Below are 17770 nucleotides of genomic sequence, written 5' to 3'. Positions count from 1 at the left end.
CTAGTTGAGTCGACACATTTAGCCTTTTAATTTAGGTAAGCCTTGACCTAGACCGAAAGGTTGGAAGGGGTGAGACCTGCAGTGAACAATATGATGCTTTAGTGAGGGCGAAAGTTAAGCTAATAGCATTTTATGGCAAATTGAGACCGAAAGGAGATATTCATTGCCCCTTAGACCGACACATCGACTGATCTGTGACCTTAACTGCGATTGACTGACGTTCATTGATGACCCAAAATCCTAGTTCTCTCTCTCTTTATTGTTAATCCCTTTATTTTTATCTCTCAATTTCTCTTGCCACCTCTCTTAGTTTAGAAATCATATTCAAACCCCCGTTACTCTTAGACTAATTTAAAACAGATAAATCTCATTTTTGCCTCCCTGTGGAGATCGACCCCACTTGCGGCTAGCTTCTGTTAGTTGTATTTAGGTTTATTTTTGGTACAGAAACGACCGTATCAAATTTTGGCGCCGTTGCCGGGGAGGCAGCGCAGTTTTATCTGTTTTTTTTTTTTAGTTTATTTCTTGTCTCAGGGAACTTCAGTTCCTTGAGACCGTTCTTATGTTTTCCGTTCTCAGATTTCCGCAGGATAAGAACGAAAGCTTTGGTGCTTATATAGACAGGTTGGAGGAGTTTCTCGAACCAAGACGAGGAATTCTTTCGGGACTCCAAATATGCCAGTCTATCATCAAGAGAATGAATGTCCCTACGCGAGCATACCTCGAGGCTAAAGGTAAGGGGGATTTTGATGGACTCCCCACAAAAGAGGTATTAGAATTTTTGATTGGTTTGTCTTTGAAACTGTTAAACCCAATTTCTCTCTTCATGTTGACTTAGACGTGGGGATGGGATAGACTTTAGAGACCAATCTAGAGGATGCCATAATTTTTTACGGAGACATAGAGGAGACTTCTAGCGTGGTTGATAACCCCTTTTATAAGGATAATCTAGAACACCTTTATGATTCTTTCACGGACAAAGTGAGGACGACGGGAGGGTCTCTTTGAGAACTTCCCTACTGACGAGTCTAGCGATAAGGAGAGTGAGGAGGTAGATTTAGACAGTCTTGAGGTCAAATGGGATACTTATGATGATATATATGATGAGCCTATTATAGAGGACCCGATTGACCCAATTGATTTTACAACCCCTTGCATCTGGGATGATTATCCACCTTCACCTTTAGCTGACCAGACTCCTTCACCTCACAGATTATCCCGTCCTCGAGCATTTAAATTCTACTCGCGTTATTTTTAAGTTGAATGCTGTTGAGCTCCTTCATTTACCACCTGCGGTTAATTTAAGCTTCTATATTCCGCCCTTAGCTGGAGGGAGGAATAATTTTGTGGATGTTTTTAGGAGCTGTCATAGGAAATTTGTTAGACTTAAATGCTATCTCATTTTAATTTCCTATGCTATTGCTATTTTATGGTGCTACTTACATTTTTGTGTAGCACATGCGCAACTATTTGACAGGTTGCTGCGAGCTTTGAGCTGCTTTGATTGGGTTCAATTAGAGTAGTTGGCTGAAAAAGAAGGTCGAGCTGGGACCTGTCTGAAACTAGCGCTACCCGGGAGGCAACCCGGAGATTTATTTTTAGTTGTTTTTCAAACATTGCATTTTATTTCAGTTGTGTGTAATAATTGGTCTTCGTACCATAGACTATATCAGTATGCTTGCTTTGTTAGGTTTGCGGGCTGTTTTTATTGCGTCTTTTGCAGGAATATACTAACGATCACTCGATCGAGTACTTTTTGTACTTGATCGAGAGCTTTTGCTGCTGAAATCACTCGATCGAGTACTTTTTCTACTCGATCGAGTATCTCCAAAAAAAAAAAAAAAAAAAAAAAAAACAAATTTTACTCGATCGACCACTATTCCTCTCGATCGAGCTGTTTTGGACGCCCATTGCTTGGATTAGCTTCTTGTGACGATGTTTCGGAGCTATTAGTGACCTCCCACGTTGCTGGCTAGTTTGGGGAGGTCCCTTATTCGCGCAATCTTGTGAGTTTTCCGTATTTACTCTCTTTCTCTTTTAGTTTGCATTTCCTTTCCATGTTTTGGTACAATGAGGGCATTGTACGGTTTGGTTTGGGGAGGTTATGCATCCATATCTGTGTCTGCATCTTGTTTTTATTGCATTTCTGTTATCACGTTTAATTTCAGTATGCATTGTTGTTTATTTTCATAAAAATCAAAAATCTCATAAAAATTGAAAAATTCAAAAAATTCAAAAAATATTCACGTTTATTTTTGCATATAGGTTGAGTCGGAACGGTAGATTTCCGTGATGAAATTGCACTTTAACTTGTCTTTTACTTGAGCCTTGCACTTTATTGACAGCTGAGTCTTGCGGATATCTACGAGTTTTTGTTCAAATATAGCTGACCGTGTAGACTTGACCTGATAAATTGGCAACCTACTCTACAATTTCTGAGTTTTAGAGCCTTATAACTGGTGACATTCATGACCAGTTCATTAGGAATTGAGAGTAGTACTCCTTGCATAGCATGTTCATTATTTTTGCACTTTTATGACATTCGATTTCTTGTCAAATGCATACATTCGGGTTTGTGGTCGGTGTCACATGCAGGGAGGTGCTTATAAATTTTCCCCTTTTCTTATATTTTTCACCCATATAGCTCCACTTAAGCCAAATCTTGCCTTTAGACCCATTAGCTACATCCAAAACTCAGCCTGCCTAGTCAAGCTAGTTTAGTTTGTCTTTTGTGGTATATCTTTCCGTCTGCAGATTGGCCGTGTGTATTTTGATTGGAGTTTGTGTATATAAGGAGGGAGAAAAGAAAAGAGAAAAAAAAGAGTTGAAATTGAAAAATAAAAGAGAAGTGAAAAACGTGAAAAGAAAAAAAAATGAAGAAAAGAAAAAAAATTGAAAAATTGAAAAAAAAAGGAAAAATCACGTGAAAAGCCAGGAAGAAGAAGGAAGTTGTAAAAATTTTAAGCTGGTTGATTTTGAGTCCGTCTGTATTCATTCTATCTTGTGACGGTCTCACTCCTCCGTTTTATACCATATTTTTGAGGAGATTGTGTATGAGATTAGTGAGATGTGTGCCAAAGAAGGGCACTTGTACTTTATTTTCTTAGTCAGTTGAGATTCGGACGGTCTTATATGGTCCTGTTTAGGAACTAGCTTGACGCTTTTTCCTCCACATTACCATAATTTGTTTTGCCTTTTCTCACCTGAACCTCACTTTCCCATATCATTTGTAAGCCCTCAGCTATGACGGACATTGTTGGTTGGAATGTATGTGTAGTACTTGAATCGTCTATCATTTTTGTTGCATGCATGCTATGTAGGTCGCAGTCTAGGTGAGTGACTGTTTCTCTTTCTCTCTTTTACATATATTATTCACCCTTTGCTTCATGAGAGAAGAGTGACTACGTGAGAGTCCGATTTTGTTGGTCTTGCAAGGTTGATAGGTCAGCTTTATTTATGGACATCTTATAACTCGTTTGCGAATTGACTGCTTAGCTATAACTGTTAATTTTTGTTTCATTAAATTGGTTCGAGTAGACAAGTTACAGCTAGCTCGAGCTTTCTTTTTCCGTTCCATTAGTTTGCATTTAGTTTACTCGAGGACGAGTAAAGGTTTGGTTTGGGGATATTTGATACGTGAATTTTATATAGTCTTTTTAGGCCTTTTTATGCACGTATTTCTATCCTATTATCGTAGTTTTATGCTACGAAATGCCCCAAATATGCTACTTTGGTTTGTTTTGTCTTATTTGCAGGAATGAACCAGAAAGTAGTGAAATCAAGCCTTTTACCGTCCGTTTAGCATGCATTTGGAGGAAGAGTGAATTTGGAGCGGGAATGTAGCTATCTTGAGATGCGCAAAAAGAAAGATAGCTAGGCAAGCAAAGGAAGAACTTCAAATTACTAGTGCCTACTTTGAAGAGCCAAGAACCTCAAGGCAAGGACTATGGTGAAGGAGAAGGGGAGTGACGGCATCTAGGTTTAGGAAATGAAGTGCGGAAATGATTAGAGGTTTCACGAAACACGATTTATAACTCCCCGCTGCAAACCCGTTACTCGATCGAGTAACTGACTTACTCGATCGAGTGACCCCTGCTCGATCGAGCTCCCAAGCTACTCGATCGAGTAGCCTCAGCTAGATTGAGTAACACACAAGCCAAAGCTCACATCGTCACCAGTCATCACTCGTAAGGTTTCCGAAGGTTAAGATAGGTGTCTAAGGCCGGTCAACATCGGCCAACGGGTCCCTAAAAGGACGGGTATTACAGGCTGGTCTTGGTGGGTGTCGGGTTGGGTTGCTTACATGGGTTGGTTAGGTTGTTATAAGTCATTGTTGATACGTGCATTTTATATAGTCTTTTTAGGCCTTTTTATGCACGTATTTCTAAGCTATTATCGTAGTTTTATGCTACGAAATGCCTCGAATATGCTACTTTGGTTTGTTTTGTCTTATTTGCAGGAATGAACCAGAAATTAGTGAAATCAAGCCTTTTACCATCCGTTTAGCATGCGTTTGGAGGAAGAGTGAATTTGGAGCGGGAATGTAGCTATCTTGAGATGCGCAAAGAAGAAAGATAGCTAGGCGAGCAAAGGAAGAACTTTAAATTACTAGTGCCTACTTTAAAGAGCCATATCTCGAGTTCTACAACTTATTTTAAGGTGATTCCAGTTGGAGATGAAATCTTGTCATCTTAGGTTTCCAACGCCACCGGAATCGCCCTGTTTGCCCAAGTAACGAAGAAATGGCAGCCGTTTGAAGTTCAGTGCGCAAAGCAGGAAATTGTTGTTGGAAAGTACTCGATCGAGTACAATTTTACTCGATCGAGTCCTTTTTCTACTCGATCGAGTAGTTGCATTTTAGGATTTACTCGATCGAGTAGATTTTCTACTCGATCGAGTGATTTAAGCTTTAGTTTACTCGATCGAGTGGTTTTAAATCACTCGATCGAGTAGTTTTTGTTATTGGGCTTGGGTCTGTGACGCATTAGGTCTAATTACGCATAGGTTTATTATAAATAAGGAGATTAGTCTTGCTAATCAGATATCTCTTATCATACTACACACTATCATACGTTACGTTTTCCTCCTGTTACTGTTGGACATTGCTTTTCTTCCCTTTTCCGAATCCTTACTCTGTAACTTTCTCTTCCCTTTTATTCTTCTTATTTAATGTTTATTATTCTTCTTTCCCTTATTCTTGATCTTTTAGTATTCATGTCTAGCTAATTCCCTTTCTAGGATTTATGTGATTCAATGGACTAATGTTAATTGCTAATTAGGTTTATAGGTTGTCGTTGTTGTTTTAGTCTATGTTGTTAATCGCTGCTATAATTGTATCCTGCTAGTTGAGTCGACACATTTAGCCTTTTAATTTAGGTAAGCCTTGACCTAGACCGAAAGGTTGGAAGGGGTGAGACCTGCAGTGAACAATAAGATGCTTTAGTGAGGGCGAAAGTTAAGCTAATAGCATTTTAGGGCGAATTGAGACCGAAAGGAGATATTCATTGCCCCTTAGACCGACACATCGACCTGATCTGTGACCTTAACTGCGATTGACTGACGTTCATTGATGACCCGAAATCCTAGTTCTCTCTCTCTTTATTGTTAATCCCTTTATTTTTATCTCTCAATTTCTCTTGCCACCTCTCTTAGTTTAGAAATCATGTTCAAACCCCCGTTACTCTTAGACTAATTTAAAACAGATAAATCTCATTTTTGCCTCCCTGTGGAGATCGACCCTACTTGTTACAAGCTTCTGTTAGTTGTATTTAGGTTTATTTTTGGTACAGAAACGACCGTATCAATTGTGTGTTGTTGATTGGAGTGGTGTCGTGGGTTGCTGACTTACTGGCTGGGATTGGTGGTCGTTGCAGGCTGTGGCAGGGAGGTTGACAACATAGGCCACGATAAAGGTTGGTGGTGGTGATGGGTGGCCGTCGGTTACAGGTGGTACACGGGTTATGGGTGGTTGAGAGGGTTGTTTTCGTGGGTTTACATGGGTATTGTGAGTTGACTTGTTTAACTTTTAAGACGGGTTTATTTGAGTTATTTTAAGACGGGTTTTTACGCAATAATAATTCAGACGGGGAAAAATTTAAATAATAAAATTATAATTGAATAAATTAATATAATGAATTGAATAATTAATAATTAAAGTATAATATTTATGCCAGGTGACAATTTGTGAAGAAATTATAATTGGGTTCGGTTGCTTTATTTGTTTGGATTGCTTTAAGCTTCTTGCATTGGAGACTTGGAGTTGCTTGCCAGGTAGGATAATCTACTCTCTGTTTTTCATGTTTAATGCATGGATGTTATTGGAAGGGTGATTGGTTTATGATTGCTTGTTCAATTAAGTTAATTAAGTGATTAATATTGTTGGTTGTTGTAGTTGTGCATATTATATACGATTATATTGTGGAACAGTTTATGAGAATTGGACTGCCCCAGGCTTAGTCTCTTATGGATAATGTGAGTGGTGATTGGACTGCCATAGGCTTAGTCTCTGGTGGATAACGTGTGTGATTAATTGGAAGGCCCCAGGCTTAGTCTTTGGTGGATAACGTGTGTGAGTATTTGACCGCCCCCAGTGCTTAGTCTCGTGGATAACGTGGACAGTTGATGTCGAGATGTGACATGTGAACAATTGAAATTGGAATATTGACAGTTGTGAGAGATTGGTTGTTTTAATGTATTTTATCCTACTCAACCTCGTGGTCAACAGTGTATTCGTGAACATCTGTGATGAACCATAATGGGGAGCAGATTTGACAGGTACCAAAGATTAGCTGACTTGGGAGCATTGGGACGTGAGCTTGACTTGGAACATAGTTGCTGTCTAGATCACTTAGTTGGCTACACAACTTTATTTATTTATTTCCGCTGCGAGTTGTATTAAATTTTATATTAAGTTTTAGTTGATTAATTTGTAATACATATGTAATCATTAAAGTTTTATTTAAAGTACTTTGGTGAGTTGGACTTTGTTATTCACTACCTCGGGAAACCGAGATGGTAACAGTCCTATTTATCTAGGAATGTCTAGCTAAAGGCTCTTAGATAAATGGGGGCGTTATATACTCGGCCGAGTACTAGCTCGCACACGGCCGGGTGCCCCTTTATGGTTTACAATTCCAACTAAGAATTACTACTCTTATACTAGCGGTTACTTTACTAACAACTATTACTACTCATACTCCAACTATACCATTAGTGAAATTCAAACACATATATACAGTATTAAGATGCCAAACATATTATATGAATCCTATCAACTTGTTATAGAATACATGTAAGCGCACCACATTTCACATAGTCTTCACACATCGACTCCTAACAACCACTTCAAAACATATTACGCTCATGGATTAATTCATCCAATTTCCATACATGGTCACATTTCATTTAAGTGAATAAATCATGCAAGATATTCAACAAAATCATAACACAAGTATAATAATGCATCATTCATTTCACGTTTCCCATCTCATAACCACCCACGTCGTGACCAACCGAAACAATAAGATCTACTTTTGAAATGAGGGATCCTTCTCACCCAAAATCGACATCCTATTGTACTCATGTCGAGTTCATTTTAATAGACACTCCTAATTTCATTTTGGTTCATTGGTTTAGGTTCCAAAATCGTCGCTCTGATACCACTTTGTAACACCCTCTTTTTACCCGGTGATAATGAGTGAGTAGTTACTTAGCTAGGATTAGTGGGTAATTGGGGGAAACAAACATGGGATTGATTCATGCTTAATCTAATATGTTCACATGATTAAATTGCTTGCTTGTTGTGATGTCAACTTTATGCACATGTTATGTTTGATGAAATGCTAAGCCTATGAATCCTTGCATTTTTACCATCTCTTATCTATTCAACTTGACTCGTAAGATATAAACCAACTCGAGTCTTGTTAGACCATGCATAGAAGTTGATTAGGAGGAAAGTAAGTCGACTTGTAGGTGTTGTACAATCTAATCGATTCGGCTCCGGGACCCAACTCTTCCTAAGAACCGTAAGACATAACCCAACTCGGTTCCTCCACAACATTAATTGCTTGCAACCTTGTAAACATGTTTGTATGATCAACACCATGAATCCCCTATGACCCCATGATATCCTAGCACTTTTAATCAATTGTTTACATCTTTCCTTCTTTTATTGCTCGTTTTACCATATTGCTTGCATTAGTCTAGAACACAACTACAAAACCAACCAAATTGTGACACTAGCATAAATTGAGATAGATAGACTTAGAACCCAAAGCACACCGTCCCATGGATCGACCTCGACTTACCACTAGCTAGTTGTTTGTTGAGTATTATAAATTGTGTTTGATTGGATGAGTGACGACATCGTCCGGATCAAAATGGCGCCGTTGCCGGGGATGGTGCTATGTGATTAAGTTCTTACTTGTTTGTCTATTTTAATTGTGCTTTCGCCTTGAGGAACTTGTTCCTCAAGGATTGTTCTTACCATTTTTATTGTAGTTTCCATGTTTGTAGTTGTATCTTTATCTTAGCTATGATGATGACCCAAGACTTTGTACATGGAGTATGTGGTGGATCTTTGGAGTATGACTATGGGTATGGGGAGTTTGAGGAGCAAGTCAACACAAACCTACCTTATTATTTGTACAACGAAAATCCTAACCACTACCCCAATTTTTCCCACCAAAATCACCACACCCAATATCAACAACAACCACCCACCCAATACCCATTTCACAATGAACTTCAATTGCCACAATACAACCACTTTCACACCTACCCACAACAAGAAAATGAACCCATTGAAAATGTGATTCTCCAAATGATGGGAGATCAACAAAACTTCTTCAAACAAATGCTAGAAGAGAGCCAAAAACAAGATAATGTTCTTAAAGGCATTGTTATCCAAAGAGAGGAGTTGGAGATTCAAATTGCCCAAATGAGAGAATCCCAAGAAACCACCCCCCACCACTCCTTGGACATTGACCATGAATGTGAGTTTGAAGGAGTTACCTTTGATGAGAAGTGGGAAGAGCCAACCTCCTTGAGCTCTTGTGAGTATGAAAGTGTGGTATTTGATGATGAAGACATGAGGTTGAGTAAGCCAAATACTCTTAGCCTTTGTGAGTATGAGGGTGTGTCATTTGAAGTAGACATTGAGATGGTGGAGGAAGAGTTAATGAAGAGGAGTGAAGCTCCCATTTATGATTCTTATGGAGATAGCGATGATGACATGCCTATGGATGAAGCTTATGCGGGATATGTGTCTTATAATGAAGAAGAGGAATGGAGTTGTGAAATTGCCTTACTTGAGGAGCCCATCCTTGAGAAGTTTGAGGTATGCTTCCATGAAGAAGATGAATTCCTTTTCCCCATTTTCCATGAAGACTACTTGGCCCCTACCATGGAGCCAATGATTGTTGAAGAGGATATGGTGGACCTTCTTCAAAAGGTCAAAGCATCATACAAAAGCTACTTGGTGGAAAAGCTCAAAGAGAAAATTGCACGTGAGGCTACTTGTGGAAATTTGGCATCCACAATGCCAACTTCTAAGGAACTCCATCATCAAAGCCATGACAATTCTCCTTCCACCTCGGAAGGATTGAATAATCAAAATGCTATCATCATCACCAAAAGTGAAAGAGAGGGTAGTGAGTGGAAGTCTCCGGGCAACCATGAACCATACTTCTTACCTTATGATGACAAGAATCATGGGCTAATTGGTTTGAAGCATCGGGAAAGCTCTAGTGCCAAGGACAAGGTGAAAGAAAGGATATATGACAAAATTCCTTGGCCAAATTTCGTGTTCAAATGGAGCAACCCATACTTATGCTTATTTGGAGCTTGTTCACAAGCTTTTGATCTTCTACTAAGAGCCTTGAGCTCTATGGACAAGAACCTTTACAATTTTAACATAGTTTGGTGGAGTCCTACCTCAAACCACCATTTGTAAGATATCCTTTCCTTTCACTTTGCATTACATTTACACTTGCATTTAGTTATATACATATACATTTAGCTTGCATTTGTATTATATTTCATATTGCATTTATATTAGTTAGTTCATAGTATAGTTGCATTGTAATATAATTCATATAGATAATTGCATGTAGACTAGAATTCATGCATTGTCACTAATGGCCAAACCTATTCATTTCTACACTAGAAATAGTGTTTAAATCGGTTTGGGGAGGTTTGATCATAGGTGACCACAATTTACTAGAAATCATGCATCATATAATATAATTTAGATTGCATTCATTTGTTATATATGTCATATAGAATTGCATTTAGTTAGAGCATGCATTCATTCATATCATATCATTGCATTTGTACTTCAATTTCCATAAAATCAAAAATCCAAAAACATGTATTTCTTTTTCATTCCTACTCCTACATGTACATTGAGGACAATGTCCAAAATAAAGTGGGGGATGGGAATTTATATTCCAAAAATGCATAAAAATTGAAAAATTTCGACAAATTACAAAAATATGTCTTTTAATTTCATAAAAACAAAAACCATAAAAATTTAAAAAATTGAAAAATCCAAAAACATGTTCATTTCCTTTGTAGTGTAGTCTTGTATATATTGTTTTATATATTGTGTTTGTTTATCCTTGTTCACTTTGATTGACTACGCCACATCCGAGACATGAGGATATTGAAGACCGCATGGTATGATCTTTCCAATCTCCTTTTTCCTCTTTATGTTAATGACTATGTGGCTTTATTTTGATTGATGCGGTAAAAACAATGTGAACTTAGGATTGCATTTAGATTAAATGTCATATTAGTTGGTAGAATCATATGCATTAGTATGTTTATATGTTAGTTGCATCATGGCATGTAGTTGCATGTTAGAAAAATTTTGCGAAACCGTCTACTTGGGAAGCTTGACAAGTGTATATAGGCCCTAGTAGATGCTTTTTGTTCTTAAGACTTTGCTTGTTAGAATACTTGTAAAACACCCTAGGATGTGTCATGCTAGTATCCTTTGACCCATGGATTAAGGCCTAGTCAAGAGTACCTTGTGGTGTGATAACTCCTTGGCTACCGTTTATTCCAAGGTGACCCTTGAAACCATGCATACTTCTACCAATTCATCCATGATTCTACCGCAATTTTGTCATCAAAGGGAATGGGCACAAAACAAAAAGAAATCAAGTTTGAGTTCAAAAAAAAAAAAAAAAAAAAAAAAAAGAAATGAAAAGTGAAAGAAAGTTTGCAAAAAAATGCATCAAATGAAAAGAGGAGCAAAAATAGAACTCCTAAAGCTTCAAATACAAGGCACCCTCGTTACTAATTGGGGTGACTTTGAAAATGTTCAAAAGAAAATGCAAAAAGTTGTCAAGTATTAAAATGCCAAAAATCAAAAGAAATGGCAAAGAAAGTGTTCTCAAATGTTATATGCCACAAGAAATTGGGGGGAAAACAAAAACAAAGCAAACTCCCAAAATGAAACTCAAACATCTATCGATCCCTTTATCCATCGTATCCATTTTTGTGCATGGTAGAGAGGGGACGACCCTTCTTCTTGTCTAGGCAAGAGGGGGAATTCCGCGATCCTCCAGTGTTTCTAACACCATAGGGAGTCTACTCTTGACAAAAACATTTAACGATTGAGGACAAAGGTACCCTAGCTTGACACAATTTGGAGGTGATTTATTGGTATCCTTCTAGGCTTAGTAGTTTGAACAAATTGCATCTATGAAGGATTGTGTACCCTTGAATTGCTTCCCTTGTAGATAATTTCCGCCACTTAGATGAGGAAAGTGGCTATTCTTTTGTAGATGCATCCATTACTTGATTTCGTGTGCTTTAATGTTTGGATGTGTCGCCATTTTGGCAAGCCCCACCTTGCCTTGCAAGAAGGCATCCTACCTCATGGTTGTCTTGTTGTGAGTTGAAGGGGCGGAGTGAGACCCGCTAATTGTCTCATATCGGCTATATTATTAGGTTAGTTTAAATAAAGGTCTAGTTTTAGTCACCTCTTTACTCGGGACGAGTAAAGGTTCGGTTTGGGGATATTTGATGTGACCATATTTAGCGCACATTTAGTCCCCTAATTGAGCCTATTTTGCATACTATTATAACATTTTATGGCCATTTTATCCGTCAAAACCTTCCTATTTGCTTTTCTATCGCATTTCATATGTTTTGTAGAAAAGAAGATAATAAGGCGGAAATTCCCGTCTTTCGTGCATATTTGGAAGCTTATTGATGATATTAGATGGACTAGTATGAAGAGGAGGCAAGAATGATGACCAAAGATGTAGGAATAAAGTGTATGTAGAAGGATCAAAGGGTTAAAAGTAAGAATGACGAGAGGGAAGGCACTTCATGAAGAAAATGGCTCGGAACGCAAACCAAGAGTTGCTCCTTTGGCTCTGAAAATATGTTAGATGGAACGGCGTCGAAAAATCAAGCGATCTAGGCTTTTGAATCACTCCAATAGGAGTCCGGATGAGAAAATGACGTCCGTTTTACAATCCGAGGTCAAACAAAGAAGCTGTTCAGGAATCCGCCCGTCTTCGCAGGAATCCGCCCGTCTTCCCCTAATCCGCCCGGATTGTCCCCAATCCGCCCGTCTTCCCCTAATCCGCCCGGATTGTCCCCAATCCGCCCGTCTTCGGCCGGGAAAACAAGAAATTTCACTGGAAGAGAATCCGCCCGGATTCCCTACAATCCGCTCGGATTCCCCCTCGCCAATCCGAGCGTCTTGCCCAAGGATCCGCTCGGATTCCTTAGCCTGATCCGGCCGTCCCGACTCCCATCCGCACGGATTTCAGCACAAAGACGTTTTCATTCTTCTAGCAACGATAAGAGAAGCCCTTCTCTCGGAGAATACCGGAGTCTCCTTGCTCAACTTAAAAGTGTAATTACTAGTTTAGCCCTTAGTTAACCCTAATGCATCCTCCCTAATTTCCACTATAAATACCCCATTTGTAATGATCTTTTTATCAAGTTTTATCACATCTTTTTAGCTAGAAAATCCTTCTTTAGATTAGATTAGGAGTAGATTAGAATAGATTACTCTTTAATCTTTCCACAAATTACACATTAATCTCTTCTTAATTATTGTTCAAGTTTATTATTCAAGTTTATTATTGGGTAATTGAAGATTATTGGGTTATTATTGGGAGATTGACAACCTTCCATCAATCATCAAGTTTCTTCTATTATTCTTTGCTTTATTATTTGGATCATCTTAAGTTGGGTATAATTCTTTTACTTTTTAATCTTTATTGTTCATTTCTTCATTCTATTATCATGTTTATACTTGTTGTGATGATTGACACCATTAATGACATGTTTCCCATGATAATGAGTGAGTAGTTACTTAGCTAGGATTAGTGGGTAATTGGGGGAAACAAACATGGGATTGATTCATGCTTAATCTAATATGTTCACATGATTAAATTGCTTGCTTGTTGTGATGTCAACTTTATGCACATGTTATGTTTGATGAAATGCTAAGCCTATGAATCCTTGCATTTTTACCATCTCTTATCTATTCAACTTGACTCGTAAGATATAAACCAACTCGAGTCTTGTTAGACCATGCATAGAAGTTGATTAGGAGGAAAGTAAGTCGACTTGTAGGTGTTGTACAATCTAATCGATTCGGCTCCGGGACCCAACTCTTCCTAAGAACCGTAAGACATAACCCAACTCGGTTCCTCCACAACATTAATTGCTTGCAACCTTGTAAACATGTTTGTATGATCAACACCATGAATCCCCTATGACCCCATGATATCCTAGCACTTTTAATCAATTGTTTACATCTTTCCTTCTTTTATTGCTCGTTTTACCATATTGCTTGCATTAGTCTAGAACACAACTACAAAACCAACCAAATTGTGACACTAGCATAAATTGAGATAGATAGACTTAGAACCCAAAGCACACCGTCCCATGGATCGACCTCGACTTACCACTAGCTAGTTGTTTGTTGAGTATTATAAATTGTGTTTGATTGGATGAGTGACGACATTGTCCGGATCAAAATGGCGCCGTTGCCGGGGATGGTGCTATGTGATTAAGTTCTTACTTGTGCATAATTGGCGCTATCATGGATTTTGAGGCAACGGCGCCATTTTGATCATAACGGATGCATCTACAAAAAGAATAGCCACTTTCCTCATCTAAGTGGCGGAAATTATCTACAAGGGAAGCAATTCAAGGGTGCACAATCCTTCATAGATGCAATTTGTTCAAACTACTAAGCCTAGAAGGATACCAATAAATCACCTCCAAGTTGTGTCAAGCTAGGGTACCTTTGTCCTCAATCGTTAAATGCTTTTGTCAAGAGTAGGCTCCCTATGGTGTTAGAAACACTGGAGGATCGCGGAATTCCCCCTCTTGCCTAGAAAAGAAGAAGGGTCGTCCCCTCTCTACCATGCACAAAAATGGATACGATGGATAAAGGGATCGATAGATATTTGAGTTTCACTTTTGGGAGTTTGCTTTTGTTTTTGTTTTCCCCCCCAAATTTCTTTGGCATTTGACTTTTTGAGAACACTTTCTTGCCATTTCTTTTTGATTTTTGGCATTTCAATACTTGACAACTTTTTTTGCATTTCTTTTTGAACATTTTCAAAGTCACCCCAATTAGTAACGAGGGTGCCTTGTATTTGAAGCTTTAGGAGTTCTATTTTTGCTCCTCTTTTCTTTTGATGCATTTTTGCAAACTTTCTTTCACTTTTCATTTCTTTGAACTCAAATCAATTTCTTTTTGTGCCCATTCCCTTTGATGACAAAAATGTATGGTAGAATATGGATGAATGATAGAAGTATGCATGGTTTCAAGGGTCACCTTGGAATAAACGGTAGCCAAGGAGTTATCACACCACAAGGTACTCTTGACTAGGCCTTAAACCATGGGTCAAAGGATACTAGCATGACACATCCTAGGGTGTTTTACAAGCATTCTAACAAGCAAAGTCTTAAGAATAAAAAGCATCTACTAGGGCCTATATACACTTGTCAAGCTTCCCAAGTAGACGGTTTCGCAAAATTTTTCTAACATGCAAACTACATGCCATGATGCAACTAACATATAAACATCCTAATGCAAATGATTCTACCAACTAATATGCCAAATAAACTAAATGCAATCCTAAATTCACATTGTTTTTACCGCATCAATGAAAATAAAGCCACATAGTCATTAACATAAAGAGGAAAAAGGAGATTGGAAAGATCATACCATGCGGTCTTCAATATCCTCATGTCTCGGATGTGGCGTAGTCAATCAATGTGAACAAGGATGAAACAAACATAATATATACAAGACAATATATACAAAGGAAATGAACTTGTTTTTGGTTTTTTCAATTTTTCAAATTTTTATGATTTTTGAATAAAAGTTAAGAGTTAGAATTCCCATCCCCACACTAATACGGGCATTGTCCTCAATGGCCAAAATGATGGAAATTATGCAAAGAATGATGCATGATTTCTATGCTAAATGCAATTCTACACTAAGCTATGCTACATGATGCATGGTTTTTGTTATGACGGAGAGGATAATTTAAATTACCTCCCGTTGCGTATGCATTAACTTCCCCAAACCAAGCAAGACACTATTGCTAATGTCAAAGCATGGGGGAGTTCATGCACATGCAATGCTATGCATGAGACTAGATTGTCATTTTGGATTTTACAAAAGTGGGAACAATAAAGAACACCTCAAAGGAACCGAGGTGCGAGTCCTTTGAGGTTGCTAGGACCAAACCAACAATGATCAAAATGAAAATAAAATACAAAGAGATATAGACAAACCGTGGGAGAGTAGGAATCTCCAAGGCTAGTCTTCCATCATGCTACTATCATCACCACTTCCCTCATGAGAAGTGGTCACATTGCCACTTTCCTTGGCACTTTCTTCTTTGCTTTCTTCATCATCATTTTCCTCATCATTTTCTTCACCATCTTCACCATCTCTTTCTTCATCTCCACTTGCTTCTTCCTCAATATTATCATCAATCTCCTCATCATTTCCAACAACCTCATTGTCTTCCACCACGTCCCTAGATGCACCCGGAAACAAGGCTTCTCTATCCGCCCAACTAGGCAAAGGACAAGATGGATCAAGGAGTCCTTGCCTAGCTAAATGTAGGAGGGGAGGATATTGAGCCAAATAAGCATTCTTCCGATCTTCATGAGCTTGCTTGTGCATGGCTTGCATTAGAAGAGTGACATAATCTTTCCCAATTTCAATTCCTTGTGGTTTGAACTCTTCATAATCATAGGGGTAAGGTGGTATAACAATGGAAGAGGAGGGGGTTTCATGATTACCCTTTTGTTGTTGAATGATGTACTCGGCTTCTTCGGATAGGGGAAGCAAATAGTTGGTCCGGTGGACACTAAGACGGCAAATCTTTGCGGGTAAAGTGAATGATCGAGCCTCACTTGTAATCCACCCATACTTGGTATCAAGGGAATTGTGAACAACCCACTTAAACTTGTTAATCAAGGTGGACATATCAATGAGATGGCCACCATCCTTAGCCTTGTACTTGCTATCCTTATTGAAATTAGGATCAAAGTGCTTGGCTAGGACCGTGACAAGGCCGCCATTAACAATTACGGTTTGACCCTTCTTCCCACTATCTAAATGGAGCCATCTATCAACCAATAGCCTCAAAGAATTGTAAGGCTTGGTGTGAATTCTTCCAATATTCAAAGTTGATTCAAGGAGAATAAAATCGAGTCCCGTGAAATGATTGGTGTCTTTTCTAGCAATTATGGTATTTCCCACAACTTTGTGCCATATTCTTATGCCCGGATGATGGACCAAAAGAGCACGACAAGCTTTAAAATCTTCAAATTTCTTCCCGGAGATTGCCTCCCAAAGAGGCTCGGGATCATACTTCCCATATTGCTTATAGAAGTTATGTTCATCGCTAAGACCCAAAATTGCACCCAATTCCGGAAAGGAAATGCGTCTACTAGTGTTAGCTAGACGAAACTCAATATTTTCCCTATTCTCAACTTTTGTCACTTTCAAGGAACTTAAGAATTCCAAGACAAGGGAGGGGTATGTTACTTCCTTCATTTCAAACAATTTCTTTAAACCCATGGCATTGAAAAAGACTCTTGTTTGTTCAAGAATACCCAACTTCTCTAAAGCATCTTGGCATATGAATTTTGTGGATTGAATTTGTTTCATAGCAAACTTGACAAATGTATTTCTATGGGAGTCGGAAATGAATGTTACCTCCGGGTAATGCAAGAGTTGATTAATTACCGGAGTAGAGGGTGATGCTTCCATAGAAATTTGTTGAGTTTGTTGCACTTCCAAGTTTGGTGTTGATACCACCATTGCCAAAGCTTTCTTCATTTGTAGAGCTTTTTGCCTTTGAGAGAGAGTTGTAGTCTTTGGTGCCTTTGTTGCCTTTGCCTTTGGTTTTGTTGCTCCCTTTGTTCTTGCCATTTGATGAGCTAACCAAGAAAAAGATCAAAAATCTTCAATTTGTAGAATGCCCAAATCGATTTTGAAAGTGAAAGGCTTTGCCTTTATGAGAACAAAAATCAATTCAAAGGTGAAGATTTTGGTCTTGGTTTTGATTATTAATGAAGATGGAGTGATTGATTTGTTATTTGAAAGATGGTTTGATTTGATTTTGGTGAGTTTTGTTGAGGGTTTTTGTTTTTGAGATGGGGAGGATGAGGGTTTTGGTGATATGGGTAGTGTTTATGAGTGAATGAATGAATGAATGAAGGTGGGGTGGGTATTTAAAGAACTCGACAATGTTAGGAC

The sequence above is a fragment of the Silene latifolia genome, unplaced genomic scaffold, assembly GCF_048544455.1.
Source record: "Silene latifolia isolate original U9 population unplaced genomic scaffold, ASM4854445v1 scaffold_396, whole genome shotgun sequence".
NCBI classification, from domain to species: domain Eukaryota; kingdom Viridiplantae; phylum Streptophyta; class Magnoliopsida; order Caryophyllales; family Caryophyllaceae; genus Silene; species Silene latifolia.
The sequence above is the reverse complement of the archived record's forward strand: the minus strand, read 5'-3'. Positions refer to the sequence as shown.